The sequence below is a fragment of the Diplotaxodon limnothrissa genome, linkage group LG12 (assembly GCF_057381915.1).
Source record: "Diplotaxodon limnothrissa isolate DT_005_m linkage group LG12, D_limnothrissa_male_GT1.1, whole genome shotgun sequence".
Taxonomy (NCBI): Eukaryota; Metazoa; Chordata; class Actinopteri; order Cichliformes; family Cichlidae; genus Diplotaxodon; species Diplotaxodon limnothrissa.
The window spans coordinates 34,253,757-34,274,473 of record NC_140607.1 but is presented as its reverse complement, the minus strand read 5'-3'; the positions used below and the strand labels follow the sequence as shown (position 1 = coordinate 34,274,473).

Here is a 20,717-nt window from a genome sequence, read left to right as displayed (position 1 = left end):
AAGAGAGAGAGGACAGCGTTAAAGTCAAACACGAACTTCCAGGTTTTTTAAACTCTTTTGGGATCAGAGTGGAATTTGACCCTGATGCTAACCCAGTAAAGGTGCACCACGGACCAGTTTATGTCCGACACTATTTTCACACACCGGCCTTTAAGGTGTCGCAGATAAATACAGCAAAATAAAACCAGTACTGGTACCAAAAAAGAAGATTAATTCATAACACACAGGAAAAGACCCAGGGAAACAGAGTTAACTATAAAAACAATTAAAAAAAGAACACTAAAAACCAATAAAAACCCTAAATTTTACACCTGTGCCTGAACTCGCGGGCCCAGTACCAAACAACTCACGGACTGGTACTGGTCCGTGGGCAGGGGGTTGGGGACCGCTGGTCTAGACCAAAATACTAAATTTTGCTCTATAAGGGCCTGATATCCACTTCCGAGGACATTATACTGCCACTGTTCTATCGAAATGTAAAGCGAATGTCCTCATATGTCAGTCTAATTTCTCTCAGAAACAAAAATCAGGTAAAAAGAAAAAAAAAATCTCGTAATTCTTTGTTTTTACATTCATCAGGTCCCAAGAGAAACTGAAAATGCATGCCATGAAAGAGTTCAGGTCTTAGGAGGTTAAAAGTAAAAAAGAAAGTAAACTCCATCTGCAGAACAATCACAGTGGCTCTGTCTGACTTGAGACCAGGGGGAGACACAAACTTCTCTTGATGGGGTTGCAGCACAGTTCTGGTACCAGACCTCACTTATAAAATATAGAAAAGTTACTGTAGTTAAGTTTAGTTTCTCCTTTTTTTGTCAAAGCCACAGGGAGCTTCAGATTCAAGACCCTCTGCTCTACAATGAAATGAAAAACACAAAGAAGAATCACGTCTGATGCGTCCAGTTTATGTCGTGATGACTTCAACAGGCAAAATCTGAAAGTGACCATGAATCAAAACCTTTGCTGTCTGTCCTTGTGGCAAACATCCAGCCCAGCGCTAACAGGAGTTAAAGACGGGAAGCCTTGCCATCTTGACATGGATGTGAATGTTTCAGTCTGTAGACACAACAGGCTGCAGCAGCTGATTGCAGCCCGCTTCAGACAGACTTGCATGTTTTTCTGCACATACTGACTGTTCTTAAATACCAGAGAATCCAGTCTGTTCCTGAAACAATCGTTCTCCCTCTCTCTCTCTCTCTCTCTCTCTTTTTTTCCCTAATGAAAAACTCCCTGCTCTGCCTTCAGGAAGTGAGTTCATTCACTTTAGCCGAGCTGAAGAAGAAGTGGTTCACGTTTGTTTTCTAGCAACGACTGGGGGAGAAGGAGGGAGCTTTATGTAATGCGTTGGCTGAACCTCAGATTCCTGCTCTGTTGCTCATCTCTACAGCAAAATCACATGACAAGAGAGTGAGAGAGAGGGGGGGAGAGAAAATAACAGAGAGAAAAAGACAGTAAAAGAGACAAAGAGAAGTCAAAGAGAAACAAAAAAGTAACCCTTGGAAGAATCTAATGAAGACTGATACTGAACTGTTTTTGTAACAAATAAGTGATGAAAAAAATTCTGCTTCATTATAAGCAAATTATAAATAACTTCCTGGAGTATTTCTTGACCTCTCGAGCCACCATGACAAACAGACCATTTAGTTTTTTCAGGCTTGCTATAAATAAACCAGATTTCTGGAAATTAAATCGCCGTAAAACAACTTTGGGGCATCAAGCCTTGCAATTACATGCCTTACCAAAGTGTGCACATTATGTAACTAGGTCCTGCTCTCTAAACAACACAGGAGATTGTTTGTCACTGTCTATGCATCATCCACGTCTTTGTTTAGATCTGAACTACTTTAAAGGTCTGTGTTCGCTTTAGACCACTGTTCTAGATGAGTGTGCAACATGAGAGCGATACAGTAAATGGGTCAATTGTGGACTTGGCAAAGGGCCTTTTGTGTTTTTTTCAAACTTCTCTGCTGCTGAGAGCAGCATAAATCAAGTTTAGGGTTAGCTCAAGCAGGCTACAAAGTCCAGAAAATCGCAGCAGATCAGCTGGGATCAGCCTACATTACCCGATCGCTTTACTGATACTGCTCTATGGATCCAATTGGCAAATCTCATCTAAATCGCTCTAGCATGTCCACAGTTGATGCAGATCTGCATCCTGCTTTCAATGTCATGATCTGTTCAATTCATACCAAACCACATTCACTATCTATAAAATACTTTCGCCACTTTTACTTTTAAAGCAGCAACAGGGAGACACAAAAGAACCATCACAATTAAAAGATGACTTAAAATCACAGTCAGTATCTCACAATGGGACAAAGGCTAGGGAGCAAAGGTGTATTTTTAAATGAGATTTAAGTCTGCCTGGTGTGCAGTGGCAAATTGTGCCACAAATGAAAAAGCAACTGTCACGTCTGAGTTTTCTCTTCAGAATCAGCAAAAGTATCTGGTCTGCTGACCTGAGTGAACGAAGACATGTGGGTCCAGCAATTTACACAGATAAGAGACTTAAAAAAATAAATTCAGTTTGATTCAGTTCAATTTCAAATAATATTTGAGTGGAGAGCCGACAACAATCATCTATGTGGATGAACATCCTTTTAAAGAGGAAGAAACCTCTGGCAGAACGAGGCTCGGGGAGGGGCAGCCATCTGTCTCGACCCGCTGGGGTTTGAGGGGAAAGAGACGGGAAAAAAACAGGAGCATAGAGAGATCACACACAACAAACAAAATGAAAAAAGAAAAACACTGCAGGAAAGAGCAGGCAAAAGTTAGTAACATGCAATAGCTGTACAATAAATGCAATGCCAGTGAAAAGAGGTGAGAGGAGAAGAAATGTTCAGTGCAACCTGGGAAAGTCCCCCAGCAGTCTGAGCCGACAGCAGCACAACTAAGTGATGGCTCAAGGTAACCTGATCCAGTCCTAACTATAAGCATTATCCAAAAAGAACATTTAAACCGCTCTTAACATTAGAGAGGGTGTGCGTCTCTGAGTGCACACTGGGAGCTGGTTCCACAGGAGAGGGGCTGGATTCTGCTTCCCATTCTTCTTTTGGAAACTCTAGGAGCCACAAGTTATTGATGCCTGACCTGTTCTGTAGAGGGGTCTTGCTGCTGCTTTTCCAGAGCAGAGCCTTACTGCCAAATATAAATTATTGCAGATGGAAATAACAACCTTCTTTTGACCAAAAACCTCCGAACTGTAAATCTGCAGCACTGACAGAAAGCACAAATGGGTTTAGCAGGTCTGTGTACCCACCTGAGTGTAATAGAAAACAGTGTCAGAGATCAAAACTGACACCATCACAAAGCCTAAAAAGAACATGATCGAAACTAGTGAAAGGAAATTTACGCATTTAAAAAACTGGATTCATTAAATAGCTTGATATTTTTTAAAAGCATTTCCGTTCTGCATCAATACAGAGATTATTGTGTAATAAATTAACACACAATATAGCTGAAGATAGTTTGCATCAAACAAGTATGTTATCATAAAAGAAAAGTACAGAAAGACTAGTTTTGTTCAGCGCACTCTGGTCTGTGGGGCATTTAATCAATAACTTTAAATCTTATTAAAATCAGAGTCACATTATATGGAAGCATACAAAACTGTCTTTGTTTCAATTATGCAGAACTTGCACTTTGAGATTCTTTGCCTAGCCCAGCTATGTGTGCTTTAAATGATTACATCACTGCTTAGTCACAGTCACTCTGACAAACCATTGTTTGAACATGGGTGTTTCCAGTGTAGAAACCATTGTGCAGGATGCCCAGGCTCATGTCCAGCTTATGTGCACTTTTGCATTACATGAAAAAAGACAATGTTATTTTGTAACAGATAAACTATAGATATATAGAAGAATAGCTATGTACTCAGACTATTTGCTGTTAGTACAAAAGTTCAGCATAAAAATATATTTAAAGTAGGGCTGCCACAAACGATTATTTTGATAATCGACTAGTCACCGATTATTTTTGCAATTAGTCGACTAATCAGATCATGCGTCCATTGGACGTAAAACGTACAGCTTATTGCACCAGCAGCATCTGCTCTTATATAACTACCATTAGCTTACAGCTTTAAGTGTTTAAGGTATGTGCTAACTAAACACAAAGACAAGACGATAGTTTATTAAATTTTAATGAAATTTGCAGATTGTTTCGGTGGAGTTTAATAAACTCAGCCGTCTGCTCCCTGCTATCTAAAATATAACAGGACACCGGAGTATATTCTTGACCATCTCACACTTCTGATAATCAGTTGTCTGCTTGACGTTTATTCAGCTGCGTAGAAACTATAACTTTAATCTCAAACCGATTTACTCAGGAACAAATAAAATACAAAAAAAAGCCAAACAATAACATTTGTAAGTTATCTAAGTGACTTATATATCATGTTTAACCTGAGTAGCGAAAGACGGCGGTGGGTTTGAAAACGATTTGCCGGGAGTCCGGTGTTCTCACGGGCTCTAGTTAGCCTTGAACCCCGGCTAGCTATCGAGCTAGTGGGTAACAGACGTCTCCGAAAACGTCGGAGCGCTTTTTAAAATATGTGGTGTCTCGATAAACTGAGCAGATATTTGAGGTTTACACAGCTACATTCTCGTCTGAAAATATGTTAAACGTTTATTTTGTGACCGAGAAAGAATAATACAAGTAATACTAAAACTAACTAGCTGCCGCCATTGTTGGAAACTGAGCTGGGCTGCGCTATGAATTCTGGGACACAGTTTCTTCTTCTTCGGGATTTAACGGCAGCTGGTATCCTTGTACATGCTGTGCTGCCATCTTCTATTTCTGTCCGTTATTACACTCTTAAATCCTACTACTTATTCCTGCGTCTTTTGGGATCTTACAAAGCTTCAAATGACGCGTCGACTATTAAATTAGTTGTCGACGATTTTGATAGTCGACGTAATCGTGACTGGTCGACTAATCGTGGCAGCCCTAATTTAAAGTACTGCATTTTTCGCACTATAAGGTGCAGTTAAAATCCTTTAATTTTCCCAAAAATCGACAGTGCACCTTACAATCCCGTGCGCCTTATGTATGAATTCTGGTTGTGCTTACTGACCATGAACCGATCTTATGTGGTACACGGCACTCAAAAATCTGTCAAAAAATGTTTTAGTACAACTTTGGTAAGCTACGAAGCCGCACCGCTTGATGGATAGTCAGAGCATTACGGCTAGCGCTTCAGGTTCCAAAGTCAAACGAACATTGCGGCATCACTGAGAGTTAAAAACTTTCATCTGTAATAAAATGTTCAGCGTTGCTGCTTTACCAGGTGTAACAGTTACGTTTAACATCCATGGATCCATGAAAACAGAATTTACTAAATTTAACGGAGTTAGAAGTTAGTTAGCTCGCTAGTTTCTACCTAAACATGATATAGCATGTTCTGACAGAGATTTCTGAAAAAATTAAAATGTTAAACAGCTATGTTAAACACAGTGAAGCTAGAGGATGAATAGTAACTTTTTTCCACTCGATAAAAGTTAACAGACGAAAGCCAAATCAGTTCCACACCACTGAAGTTGCAGCATTTTTACAAACCAATTTTGGTTCATCTGTCATTCAACGATCCGCTTTCGCCCTTCTCATTCTCCGTCGTCGCCATGCTTCTTCTGCCATGTGCGTATGAAAACAAAGGCACTGCATATGCACTTTTTACCCATATTCTATTGCGATATTTAAATTTTTTTATCATTGCCTAATATTATACCGGTATTACTGTGAATGGTATGATATGACCCAGCCCTACATGAGGGTTCCCGATGTTTAGGGACAAATGCAATTGCATGGCAGGATGTTGTAAATGGACCAAACTTCAGTCAGGAGAACAACTGAGATAATCCATCCACAATACGAGGTTAGTCAATAATATACTGCAACAACATGGGAATAGAGCAGCTGCAAGAGAATTCAACATTAATGAATCAATGGTACAGAAGTGGAGGTGGGAGTTTGACTGACTGTTTTGTTTCGCTTAACCCTTTAAGATCTACCATAGAACCAAGTCCGCCAGAACTTATATTATATTTTTACATGCTGTAGTGCCATTTTTGGGAGCATTTCAAGTTGCTATACATCAATACAACCATTACAGCCTAAATTTTAATAATATGAATGCATCAAGTGCATAGTAATTACATAAATTGCAAAAAAGTGCAATAAACTACAAAAAAATTGAAAATCGTTTTTGTTTTTTTAAGATATATTTCTAGTTAGAGAAATTTAAGAGGCTTATCCCTCAAAACTGTAAATACAAAAAAGTTGCACAAAATAGTTTCCCACCACAGGAAATTAATTTTGAGTGCCTTCATAGTTTTATTTTTGAAATACACCAATTTTTATACACTGCAGGAAAAACGAAAATAAATATTATAGTGCAAATTTGCAAAAAAGCAGCATATGCATCAAAATAAACTATTTCCAGCAGTGCAATTTTAGTTCTAAGCATCCCAGAAACGACACAGAAAGTCATAAAGTCAAACATAACTTTTAAAAACACCAGTATAAGCTCATGAGGCCCTGATGGTAAAAAACTACATTTCCGCAAAAATGATATCACTTCCGGTTTCGGGCAGGTCATGGCGGACATGCGATAGTTCGCGCTGACGTCTGTTCCAACGTAGGAAGTGTTATGAACAGCTGATCGGATCGGCAAAGTGTGTTTCTGGAATATTATGCTTTTGTTGCTGCAAGTGCTTTTTATGCAGTTTTTGCAAAGCTATATGTGGAAGGAAACTGTGACCTAGGACAAGCTGATGGCATAAGATGTAAGTACAACTTCTCTGGTTTCATATGCAAAAAAAAATTATTGCGCTAGCTCACGTGGTTGCAGTGCTACCGGGATTTAAAAATAGTTACGCAAAACGGAGCATGCCCGCTCTGACCGTTTTTAAAGGGTTAATGCACCTTATAATCCATATAATCCTTATGTATGAAAAGAGACCCGTTCATCGACAGTGCGCCTTATGGTCCAAAAAATACGGTAACTAAAGTAAAAATATTATCCTCATTTCCAGTGGTTTTGGGCATTGGCATTTACAGTTCACACACTACACCATGATTGCTAAAGCCACAGTTCAGAAAAGTAGTAAACATTTTTAATGCAAACGTGACCAACAGGTGTTTAAAAAGGTTAGAATGTCAGCCACGTGGGAATGGGATTTTATAAAGTAACTGGAACCACCCAAAGGAAAAAGAAACGATCATCAGTTTAAACCAGTATGAAAAAGTTGACTGCCGCCAAAAATAGTCACAAAATACTAACAAACTACAATTATGTTCATAAATGGGCATGGCCATTAGAACGCATTCATACCTTTACTTTTACTTCAAGTACATTTTCCTTATTATACAGAGTAAACCGTCATTGTCCTTCTCTAATTCCCCTTACTTACCTCCTCTCTCCCTATTTTTCTTTTCCTCTCCCTCTGTCCCTCATTTCTCTCTCCTCCCTCCTCCCGTCAGAACAAACTGAAGCCAAAAGCCTCAACATTCCAAACATTCAACGCAACCCAGACCTCTCTCTCTCGCTCTCTTTCTGTCTTTCTCTCCTTCTGTGTCTCTCGCTCACACAAACACACAGGAATCCACATGCCTTTCTCCAAGGCTCTCTCTCTCGCTTACAGCTACACACAGGAATCTACATCTCTCTCTCTCTCTCTCTCTCTCTCTCTCTCTCTGGTTGATGGGGTGAATGAGACAGAGTTCACTGAGAGCAAAACTGAACAGACCCGCCGAGAACACAATAGAAACCATTAGTAACAAACACTGACCTAAAATTATCTGTCGTTATGCCTGACTTCACTTTAGGGAAAAGGGATCTTTGAGCAAGACTTTATTATAAACCAATCAAACACACACACACACACACACACACACACACACACACACATATTCTAGGTGATACCACAATCCCACTCTTTTGTCAAGGACTATGGACACAATGTTTTAATTGTCTTTATGATGAGTTTCTGTAGTTTAAAGCCTTTAAATGCATAAATGTGTTAATTAAAAATGATTTTTTCAATTGTGATTGCTTCTATGAATCCCAGAGCCATGTTAGCTGGTCTGTATCACTCTCCATCGAATCACCATTCTAATGAACAAAAACATCTTTCTGTGTATTCTCACTAGCACTATATTATGTACCCATGTTCAACTGCTTGCTTATGCACATTTCTAATTTGCCAATTACATGGAACCAAGTCAATGCATTTAAGATCTGCTGAAGCTCAAACCAAGTATCAGACCGAGGAAAAAAACGTTTGGCAAGACTCTGAACGCAGCATGGTTGTTGGTTGGTGCTGCATATTTCAAAAACTTCTGATCTACTGGGATTTTCCCACACAACCATCTCTAAGGTATGCAAGAAAGTATCTCTGAATGTGCAACACATTGAACCTTAAAGCAGATGGGCTACATTAGCAGAAGACCACACCGTGTGCCACTTGGCACACACGGGTTCACAAAAACAGAAACAATGGAAGTAGAGACTGATGTATATACTGATATAGGATTTTAAGACCAATACTCATACCGATACTTGGTGATTCAAAAATCTGACATGTCGTTCAAAACACAAGTTGCCAGTAGGAAAGTTACCTGTGGAACATTAAAACTCATGACATGTCTGAAGGGCATTTCTCCTTTAGCTTTTAATTGGCCATTAAAATGCCAATACCATAGCAGTCAGGGTCTAAACAGAAGTTTGGAAAAAATGTTGCCTGGTCTGATGTTTCTCAATTTTTGCTGCGACATTCTGACATGGTCAAAATTTGGTGTAAACAACATGAAAGCATGAATTCATCTTCTCCTGCATCAACAGTATAATGGTTTGAGTGATACTTTCCATTTTTTAGCATCCTTTGGGTCCCTTAGTACCACTTTAGCATGGTATGAACACCACAGTCTGAGTATTCTTCTGATGGCTGCTTCAGCCAGGATAATGTGCCATGTCACAAAGCTTAAATCATCTCAAACTGGTTTCTTGAAATAAACCAGTGATTTGTAGTAGCTGGTAATCAAATGGCCTCCACAGTCACCAGATCTCCAGCAGAGCACCTTTGGGATGTATTGGAATGGGAGCTTTGTATCATTTATGTGCAACTGACAAATCTGTAGCAGCTGTGCGATGCTATCAAGTCAATATGAATCAAAATCTGCTGTAAAGCCTTTCTGTCACTGCAGCAATGTCTGCCTGATTATGCAACACAATAAATGAGGCTGCGCTCACACAATCATAGAGGCCTGTTGGGTCCAGATTGTAATGGAACACACCATCAAGTTGTTAGACGATAAAGACTCCCAGCTGCTTATCAACAGAAACAACAGAGCAATTGCACGAGAAATAAAACTTCCATAATTAGACTCATGAAGAGATTCTCTTATCAAAACCGTACCACACGACCGAGAGCAGCCAAATTCAGATGTGTGCTCACCGTCAAAACATTTTGCGCCATCCTTCTTCCCAGTGTTTTCCTTCAAATAGCGCTGTAGACATATCGAAAGCCAAAAGAGGGTTTTTTCATCTGTTTGTGGGTTGTGATAAACATAGACTCATGGCCATCCATAAAACCCTCGCTTTAGGCTACATTCACAGAAAATCTGCCGCTTTTATTTTCTATCCACAGCAGTGTGAGTTAAGTTTGGTGATACTCAGGTCACAAGATGTCTAGACTTCAAGTTCAAACTGGGCTAAAACACACACACACACAAAAGAAGCTATACACAGCTTTCACAGTGCTGACCATGCTGTGCAAATCAGCTGTAAAATCTGTGGAGTCCTTTCTTAAGTTCATTTCATACACAAGCACAGCTATGAGCAGAAACAGTGCCTGTTCAGTCTGTGCAAAACTTTGTGGTCATTTATTGTTGTCTGCTATAGACTGCTGTCTCTGTTCAGCGCTTTGAGGTCCATGTTTATGTTCTTTTATTAACTTTTCTCACGGAGTGAAACTGCTCTTGGGAGTCAGAAAAACGTTTAAGATGCAAATGTAACCCTGGAGCAGGTGATGGTTGCGAGGTCTGAACTCGAGCCGAGAAGCAGCTGGTTTAGAAAAAGCTGCTGGCATTTGAAGAATGTGAGGAGCGCTTGATTTAACATGTAAAGCTTTGAACTGACAGCAAAGACCAAAGCCAAGTTAAACACAATTAAATACACCGAAAAGTATGAATGGGGGACATGCTAAGCCTAAAACTGGGAAATTCCTGCTAACTCCAAATTTCAAAGACATATTTTACCCGATCTTAACTGATTTGCTAACATCACCTCTGGAAATGTTTGCATTCAAGAGTCACATAGTTTTAATTAGAGCTAAAAGGTGTGTGAAATGTGCAGCTGATGCCAGGAAATGAAAGCAAAGACCAAAATTGGGTCTTTTTTCTTATCTTTACTCATCTTGTGACATCTGGCATTTTCCTTCTAACTTCTGGGTTGAGAACCAAAGAGGTAACGAGTCCCAAAAAGAAAGGCCCATGCATGCAAGCCTCGAGATCTCCTCGCAAGACAAAATCCTCACAACCTGCAATAACAGATAAACTATTTTACCACTAATAGAAAACACTGTACAGTTACTTTTACTGGTATTGGGAATAAGCCCAACTGTATTTTAAACACATGTAGTATCCACCAAGAAATTGACGATAGATGCAGCCCTATGATTGGCAAATAGTCAAACCTTCTGCAAGACGCATTTTATTGACAATATTTGTAGTACATCTTCCTTTTTAACTGCATGGCTGAGTAACTGCTAAAACCTTCAGTGAGTAAACCATCACAGTTTTCAAACAATTACTCAGAACTGGCCTTGAAGCAGTTCTGAGTAAAAGATTACATAAAACTCTTCAATGTTTTGTTTTGCAAGTGTTGCTTCATTCACATCTTCTTTTTAATTGATTCAGTGCTGCTCTTCTGGAAATCAGATGGAGAATTTGTAACTACTCTGATATCAAAATGTCACTCAAGACTCTGTTGCTTAAGTCTGAATACAAACCCTGGAGACACGACAAAACACATGCAAGCAAGCACACACCTGGAGCCATTTAAAACACACTCAGGACCATACATCCTTAAAGCACTGCAGGTTTATACACATGCATGCACCTACATGCAAGCAGTACACACACAGATATACACACACAGGTATGCAGGGTATCATAATTCTGTCAGGAGTGGTTGGAGGTGGAGGGAGCAGACGACTCCTCTCTCTCAGGAGGCTCAGTGAAGTTATCACTGAGCAGACACAAGTTGACGCTGAAGAACTGTAAACTAAAATCTGTTTCTGACATCAAACAGCATTATTCACGACTCCTGTCACTTTAAAAACGGCCACTGTTTGGTTTTTGATACCCAACAGTTTACTGTTTGCACAAATTTCTACAGCACAGAGTACATTAACTTTAATGTGACGGTCCAGGCAGATGGCAGAACTAGGTCTCGTTTAGCACACGTGAACTACAGACATCCCAGGATGCACTTGGTGAGATGCAGAGTAAACCCAGTCTGTCACCAGATGATTACACAGACCACAGAGTTGCATGAGCTAAAGATCAACTGGCATATTCAAGGGCTGAAGTAAATCTGGCATTCATTTGCTTTATTTCATCCATTACTGGTGATAAAAACTCACCAGGGGCCTGTGCTAACAAGCAAATTCAACATACCCAGTACAGCCCTTCCTCGGTTGCTTTTACTGACCCTAACACTAAAAACCAGGTTTAGCAGTCACATGAAAGTGGTTAGGAACTCAGATAAATACAGATAAACCATTCAAGTCAAACTTAACCCTTCAAAAGAAAGAGGCCGTGTTGTCAGCACATAACCAGTCACAAACTTGTAGAGATCCATGTGTAGCAGCACGGCATTTAAAGCCAAGAAAGTAAGGTGTCACAAGAAAGAAAAACGCAGCCTATCTAAGATCTGACTTCAGTTTAACTGACACATTGCTTGTATTAAGGTAGCTATTCTCATGGAGTGCAAGACAATGTTCCCTTGTGTTCTTCAAGCTCCAGTTCCCGAGGTTTTAAACCAGCTGTGAGCAAGTACAAAAAAAAAAAAAAACAATTTGAAAAAGTCTGTAGGTTTACTTACTCATTTTAACTGTTCAGTCAACAGGGGAAAACTGCAATGAGTCAAGTTGTTCATGAGAATCTATACTCCTTATGGATGATTATCACGGAACGTAAGAGACTTCAGACATTCTTTAAAAACTACGTAATCTCTCACTACACAGGACGGGGATTTTCAGAAATGGTTGATGCTGTTTTCTGGAGAAGTGATGGGTCAGCAGGTGGTGGTTATTATGGGGATAAACCCTAGTAAGACTTGAATAAAAACTCAGGAGAACTCAGGAGAACTGAAAAAGAGTGACTTAACTGTTGAATATACTTATCTGCATATTTACCAGCCTGACTTGCATGCATGGGCAGGAGAGAAATTTCTTAATGAGCCAAAAAGCTATAAACCAACAGCTAACATCCCAAAGTGCATTCAGGGCATCTTTGGATTCAAACCAAACCCTTCTGCAAATCAACTAGTCAAATCCACTCAGCAGACTCATAAATGTGCAGTTCAACTCATCTTATAGACTTTTAGCAAAAGTACAGCAGCACTGATTTAGTACATTGTAAAAAAATGCACAAAAACAAGTTATTTTTTTTATACATAAGTATAGGTATTGATTCTTTAATTTGATTACCAGAAGATGTAATACACCAAAATGGAGTGTACTAACAAACTACTAATTTACCTGTCTGATACTAAGGAGCAATACAGGAGCCTATGGCATGGTAATCAATTGGACTAATAGATTAGATCAACCATTACCAACCCACTTGTCACAAATCGGCTGCAAGAATCCAAACCAAAATCCAAAAAGGTGTCTCAGGGTGGGTCGTCAACAATTGGTCTAATTGATTAAATGGTAAATGGTAAATGGCCTGCATTTGTATAGCGCTTTTCTAGTCCATAGGACCCCAAAGCGCTTTACACTACATTCAGTCATTCACCCATTCACACACACATTCACACACTGGCGATAGCAAGCTACATTGTAGCCACATTGTAGCGACTTTAGAAAGAATTCTCATCAAGTTTGTGGCAACAGTCAGATAGATGCAACTACAAAAATCAAGATGCTACAAATAATTAAAATCAGTGTGCTCGACAAAATGCAAGGGACACTTACCTCATATTATCTGGATTTAATTAACAAAGCTACACAGGAAAGTTTAAAAGATCACTGAAGAGGGGAAGTCAGGAAAGGTCTGTCCTGATCGTAATCAGTCTCATAGTCACCATAAGGAGGGTGTGATACATCACTGAGGATTGTTCACCCTTTCCTCACCCCGCAGGACTAACAAAGGTGTCAATGATCTTACTGGAAGTAAACGGGTGGGAATATGACCGCTACATTAACCACAGCTGAAGCAAAACACATTCAGTAACTAGTGACTTCACATGATTCTCCAGCAAACTTTTCAGCGGCAAGTCGTTCATTTGGAAATTGAAGCTTGTAAAATAACAATGTTTTTATGTGGGTACTTTGCAGCAACAGTTAAACCAGCCATTGAGGGCTGTTATGAGAGAGTTACTTGAAAATGATTGAGCAAGAAATGGATCCCACACTGCAAGAAATATGAACAAAAGCTGTGAATGGGAGTGTCGGCGGTTGAAAAGTCCTTCTATAAGACTTCTAATAATGCAGAGTAGCTACACAGAGTATTTGAGAGTGCAGTGACAAGTTGTTTTTCTTATTTTAAAACCAGATAAGACTCAATCTCAGAGCAGACAGTGCACAAACCACCAGAGCATCCCTTTGGCAATTTACAGAAATGTAATTTTAATAAAGTTGTGATAGGCACGGACGATTTCAGTCAATATCATCTTCTCTCAGCAGCTGCCATGTTGGCCGTTCTTCTTCTGCTCTTCATGTGCCTTGCACAGATCCACTCTAACAGATCCTCCTTGTGGTTTCTTAAGGGTTTAATGAGCTGCTGGCTGCAGCCTGGCTGGTGGAAACTCAATACACTTAAACATGGGCTCCTTTAAACTTATCTGTAATCTGTTCCTTCGGCTCCAACCGCAGCTACTATCTGCACACGTTTCTCCAAAAACTATTGTGGAAGTTTCCTGTAAGTGTTTGTGTTTTTCAGTGCGTCTGTGGTGGGATTTCTATAAAAAGGCTTTACGTGAATGTCGTAATAATACCTGACGAGAAGGTCGAAGAATTTATGTGGTAACTTAATGACCTGAAGTTAAATTACTTTGGATAACTTTTTCTAAACTTGTGAAAGATTTAGTTGGGCGAAGGATGATATATCATATTATATATTATAGCATTATATAATATATAACATGCGAGATACAATCTAAAAAAAGGTCTACTTTTTCCTAGATTCCCACAGATAGATGGCTTTATTGGCTCCAGATTGAGCTGGATAGATTTTAGAAGAGATGCAACTCCAATGCCGTGCATATTGTAATTCTGATGATCCTTTATGGGAAAGCCAGAGCGTTCATCGAGATTCTTGAAGATGGTTTGACGTCATCTTGTTAACGTTCAGCTCAAAGCCAGACTCAGAGTGCAGAGAGGCCAAAGCATTAAAACAAAGACTATTTGGCTGTAAAGTGACTATCCCCTGCTTTCTATCAACACATCGACGGTGTAGGTTACCACGCCAAGGTTTACAGACATCAGTGCATATGCAGATAAAAGAAAGTCTGAGCAGCATCTCTCTGCTTTCTCTTTAGCACTTTCCGCCAGTGGCTTGTTGCCACTCAGAGTCCAATTACACACTTCCCATCTGGGGACTCTCAGACAGTATCAATTCTTTCTCTGTAGCAAAACTGTAAAAGCAAACATGCTACATCTTTTAGCATGAATGTGAATCGCTTTGGCTGAGCACCAATATCTTCTTTAAAAAAGGGAAATAAAAATTGAAAAGAGAGGGAAATGGTCATTACCAACAGATAGACCAAAACAGATACCCAGACTTGCTATTTAAATGTTCTTAACACCTTCTCACGTTTGACTGAAAACACAAGGTTTCATCACTCAAACAATGCAAACCGATGTAAGATCTTTACTTTGTAACAAGGCTCTGTACATGGGAAATATCTGCATTTTCGTACCTTTTTTCCTCTTTTTTGGTGCCCTTTGTTGACTCACAATGGAGCAAAGAATAATGAAGGTTAGTTTACTATTGCGCTCATAAGATGAGCTTGTCTTTGGTGGGTTTTTTTGACACCCAAGAAACAGTTTCTTCCTGCAAACAATTAGATTTGACGTTTGTCACAGTTTTACACAGAGCTAAGGTACAGACTTCTGCATCAATGCTCCCTCGGTGTTTTCCCACACTTCACTATATTAACAGCCACCCAAGTATACTTGGCAACTAATTTAAGCAGTTTCTTTGTATACAAACGGAGAACAAATAAGTTTGAAAGTTCAGCTGCTGGTAAACAACTAGCCACGGTCTCACTGCACAGACATGCCTCTATGCCAAGCTCACCAAGATTGCAGAGCAAAACCGAGACTGTCGCCAGCTGTAGTACAAGACGGAGGAGTTGGAGAGACTCACTGGAGAGGCACCAGGTTACATTGCTATCTGTTACTTCACTGTCACAAAGAACGTGGCCAGTGTAACATTTGCAGAGTCCTTTCTGCTAGAAAAGAAATCTAAATCGGTGAAGAACGCCGCAACATCAATATTTCTTGAGAAATTTGGCTCTCGCCAAATATTTTCCCAGTTAACAGAGTTAATAAAGTTTTACATGTGGAGACTACAAAACTTTTGCAGGTCTTTGTCTCAGTTGACTTTTTTTCCACCTCCCCAAGAATCACCTCAGTATCATGTGATTTAAGGTGAAGGTTTAGGCATCATGAGCTTATGATGACAGCAGTAGCAGCGCAAGATCGGATCCTGCTTGTTATATTCTCGGCTGCTGCTACACTCAAACATGACCTATACTTCTTTAATAAGAGTAATATACTGCACAGTTGGTATAAGAATCATCAAGTTGAGCAGAGTGAAGCGTCTTTCATTGCTTTTCTTTGTGAGTGAGCTGAGGTGTCAGCTCTCACAGTGTGAGCCAAACACTGAGCTCCTGCTCTTGTGCAATCACTCTCTCCATGTAGCTCCAGGCTGCTCTCAGAGTCTCTTCAAGAAACAACAAATGAAATTTTTACCATCTCACGTCATAAACATGAAGCCACTTAAATACCTGCAGGGGTCGGATAGTCACTGACTCAACTCCAGGCTGATAGAAATAACCTTGTTCTTTGTTTGGGGGTGGGGTACTTCTCACTGTTAATTACTTTTTAGAGAAATCGCTTTATCTACAAAATGTCAGAAAACAGTGTCTCCATTTGTGTCTAAGTGTCCTAAAATATCAGTTCACTGTAATCTAAACAGCACGTTCTCTCATTAGAGAAGCTGGAAGCAGAGACTGCGTCACATTGTTGGTCGATAAGTAGTTTCCAAATAAACCACTTGTATTATTTACTGTTAGTCATAGATATTCACAAACTGGCAGTATTTAAATCCCTTTCTCACAGTAGGCTCAACTTAAGCCTGTATAATTTATAACATTTGTTGTAAGTCAGGCTGATGAAGTGAGTTTTGCTTTAAGTACCATAACTAACCAAGCTGTGTATTAAACGTTAGTGTCAAATGTTTGTGGTCACCTTCTTTGCAGTTTGCTGGTTATTTGTTGGTTTGCTGATCATTACACTGATTTGGGGACTTTTAAAGGGAGTCCGATTTTATGACTTTGCTCCCTTTCGAGAGCTTTTCAGCAGAATATTTCAGACAATAGAAAGTTTAGTTAGTATCAGTAAATGAAGGCATCGATAAATAGTCTGTATTTTAGGACTTTAGCATCAGTGTACCTAAAAAAATGCAAAGAAAAAGTTGCTTCATTAATATTTTGACACTAATTTTGGAAACTTGTGCAATGTGTCTGTGAGCTGAACAGCTATATTTTTCCACTACAAAGTAGGTTGGTGCTATAGGTTTTTACTTGCCTGTTTGTTAGAAGGATTACTCAAAAAGTCATGGATGGATTTCTTTCTTCTTCTTCAGAGGTGGGGTTTGGCCCAGCTTAGGGCAGATTAACTTTTGGACTTGTTCCAGATCTACACATTTTTGAAAGGTTCCTTTACTACTGAGAGATAAAGCAAATTTAATAACGGGACAAATCAAACTGAAAAAACAAAAACAAAAAACTGGGACACATCATCTTGATGAGCTCAAGAAAATCTCATAAACTACCTCCAGATCCTTCTGGACTCGGTTCATGCATGGTGTGGAGGGGATTTTCAGCCTTGCACCGCTCTCCTCTTTCTTGTATTCTGTACTCTCTTATTATTCCAAACATCGGCTGCTGGGGAAATGCATCTAAAGCTCACGCTTATCGAATTTCTAAATCTACATCAAACTAAACTGTCAACAGATGTTCTTTTGCTAAACCCTCAAATGTCTCTTTCTTAAGTTTAGATACTAACACATCCCCGGCAATAACACAGCTTAGATATTATGAAAGCCTGGAATTATTTACAGGCAGGGAACATATAAAATATGTGTCAGATGACTAAAAGAGAGCTGTTAACTTAAAAATTTGTAAGGAAAAAAGTTACAGCCATAACTGATGTGGAAACCATGTTTTTTCCATTACAACTGTGTCAATATTGTTCAAGAAGACTTTTGACCACTGTGCTGAGCCTGGCACCACTGGCTCAGTGTTTAAGACTGTCGCCTGACAGCAACAGGGTCCTGGGTTCAAACCAACCTGGGCAGGGCCTTTGAGTGGGCAGTATGCATGTTCTTCCTGTGGTTTTCTCTGGAAGCGCCAGTTTCTCCTGCCCTACTGCCATTGAAAAACATGTTGGGTTAATGCTGCCTGTGTGAGCCAGTAACACACCCACAAAACATGATTCTTAATATTAAAACCTCTTCCTGGTTAAAGGAATAAGATAACAGCGCAGTAAATAAGAACACCATGACCTTGATTTATTAATTTTCAACATTAAGTGGCAAAAATACTTGGTAAATGTAGTATCATCATCATTTTTGTCCACAACCTGCATGTTTTTGGTCATATTTGTCCATTTGTGTTTGCATTCTGCTTTTGCATATATTTACTTTTGAGCCACAGATGAAATTAAGGTTTGATGATGATCATAGCGATACGGAAAACAAACGTACTGGGGTTTGCACTTCAAGGTCTGCTGCTGTGAGCCATAAGTTCATCCTTGTAACGTGAGCTGACTCAGTGCTGAACATGAAAATAAACCAAACATGATCCCACTGCAGGTGAAGAGGTCAGCAGCAGCACGCACACATGGACCTGCATGCAAATACACTGTACATGCAAAGCTTATAATAACACAGCAGACTACAAACTTTTACACCAAAGTTCTGTAGACGCACCTCTGCATGCAGGACTCTCACAATGCAACCGAAAGTCCTGCTCTCTGATTGGCAAATCCTATGTGTGCTCACTTGAAGCAGTTAACAAGCTGTTCTAAATTAAACGGCAACAGTACCTGTCTGCTGTCTGACTGGTGACATTAACTTACTGTAAACTGCAAACACATGCAATGTCTTTGCACACAAACATGATAATGAGCTCTCTCTTTACACGATAACAACATAACCACAGCAGTTCACAGTAAAATATACAGAAGACCTCATTTACTCCTGTATTTAAGCTCTGTGATTTATGCTCACTTTGGTGTAAATACCTGGCTTTGATTAACTTTTCACTTTGGTGCTAAACCTGTTACACATTGTTCCTTTAAAAGGCTTCACAGCTTCTGCCATTAAAGGACTTTTCTAGCTCAGTAATGCATCTGCATATATATTATCAACAGAAATACAAACACAAACTAATGCACAGCGAGCTGTTCTGCACTTGTCTGCATCCTGCAATACTTTATTTCAGTCAACACAAATCGTGCATCCCCATCAACAGCCTATAGAACTTTACCATTTACTTCACTGAAGGGTAAGGAGTCGTTAACTGGTGCTGCAGGGAGGCTGGTGCCAGAAGGTTTTTAGTATTTTTTTCACTATCATCAAGTTGTTTGCACCACTGGTTGGTATTTTGCATTAGACCAGTAACATATTTTAACCCTGGGGTCCCCTCACCCCTATAGAGTGTGCTAGTACAATTTATAAACATCTAGAACCAGATGAGGTCCAAACACGAATCTACAAGTGAGCCATGAAGTTTGTCAGTTTGTTTAAAAAAAGCTATCACAAAGAAGTCATCAGTCATCATCCAGGTTAAAACTCCTTCAGTCTGTGTGAAGCAACCTATTGTCAAATCATTGTGAATATTTGAAATCGCAACAACACAAAAAGATGTAATGAATCTAACCACATCAGAAGACAACAATCGAGCACCCCTACAGCGCATGGTGTTAAACATAATCTGGAAGAGGGATGATTGTGAAACAGGACAGAACTATACTTCTATCACCTTCTCTTTTAGGGAAAAAAAAAAAACATTTCTATACCTTGAAACTTGAAACACATCATGACCAACTGAACATCTAACCTTGTGGGCTTTTTCAATATCATACTTTTCATCTTCAAGTTTTACGTTAAACAGTTTAGTTTTGCCTTTGTCCTAAAAGATTAATAGTAATTCACTGACTATTTTATTTCCTGCACATTTTTCTACAGTATTCCCAGAATTTTCAAACTCCTCCTCTCTGTAAACCTAATCACACCTTTGTTTTCTGACATGTCTGTTGTTCGGAAGGTAGGATTAGTAGGTCAATTAGTAAATATCTATTTGCAGCTGGTTGCATCATGTCTTGATTATTTTTCCTGCATCTTTCTCAATACAACAAAGAAGAGATATGTCCCATCTCATCTAGGCCTCAATATAAAGAATCTGATTTCTGCCCTGTTACCATCATGCACTTTCATCATCACGAGTTTTCCCGCAGCGTGGATCCTCCGCTCTCAGTCCTTTCAAACCCACAGAAAGTGTCAGCTGTTTTACCTGTCCGCAGTTTCCCTCCGGGTCCACACCAGCAGCGAGCCTCTCTCCGCTTCGATTCGTTTTTCTCAGAGTGCAGTCCGGCTTCTCTTGAGTTTGTTGTCGGAGACAGACGTAGGAGCTCACAGGATCATGGTGAACAAAACTACCTCCCGGATGCTTCACTTACGCGACTTTTTACTTTACTTCTTTTGCTCTTATTCTACTTTTAACGCAGCAGTTTGTTGAAAGAAGAAGACATACACCAAGGAGAGAGGGACAGAAAAAAAAGTTTCTGTGTATTTACATCACATCCCGTTTCCGAAGAGGCGGAGGAGGAGGAGGAGGAGGAGGAAGGCAATGAGCCCCCTGAGTGTCTGACATCTGAGCCTGGAGGACATGCGCACAAGAGCCCTATGAAAGGGACTACGGAGGGAAGATAGGGCTTTTACATCAACGTGATGTAAAGTGCAACGTGTTATTATCATAGTACTTACACAGAGCTGCACTTTCAGCTAGTTGCTGTTGAATAGCGCCATATTTAGCGGCACAATGGCTACTAAATGTCGCTAAATATCCGAATTACGCTTAGTTCACTGTTCAATCGCACATTAAAAACCTTACAGATCCATTCATTCGATTTATTGATTTTTAAACGTTTGAAAACAAATGAAGTTCAGCAACCAGTTAAAAAACTGCCTTAAATTACCACATG

At 39.7% G+C, this 20,717-nt stretch overlaps 1 protein-coding gene across 2 annotated transcripts in view; it reads right to left on the bottom strand.

Moving 5' to 3' along the window:
- The window catches only part of ddr2l (discoidin domain receptor family, member 2, like), a 38,106-nt gene extending 17,803 nt beyond the window's left edge, over nt 1-20,303 (bottom strand). For both annotated transcript variants that reach the window (XM_085367521.1, XM_085367522.1), the window contains exon 1: nt 20,027-20,303. The gene's annotated coding sequence lies outside the window, so the exon portion shown is untranslated. The remainder of the gene's footprint in view (nt 1-20,026) is intronic.
- Between the last annotated feature and the right edge of the window lie 414 nt (nt 20,304-20,717).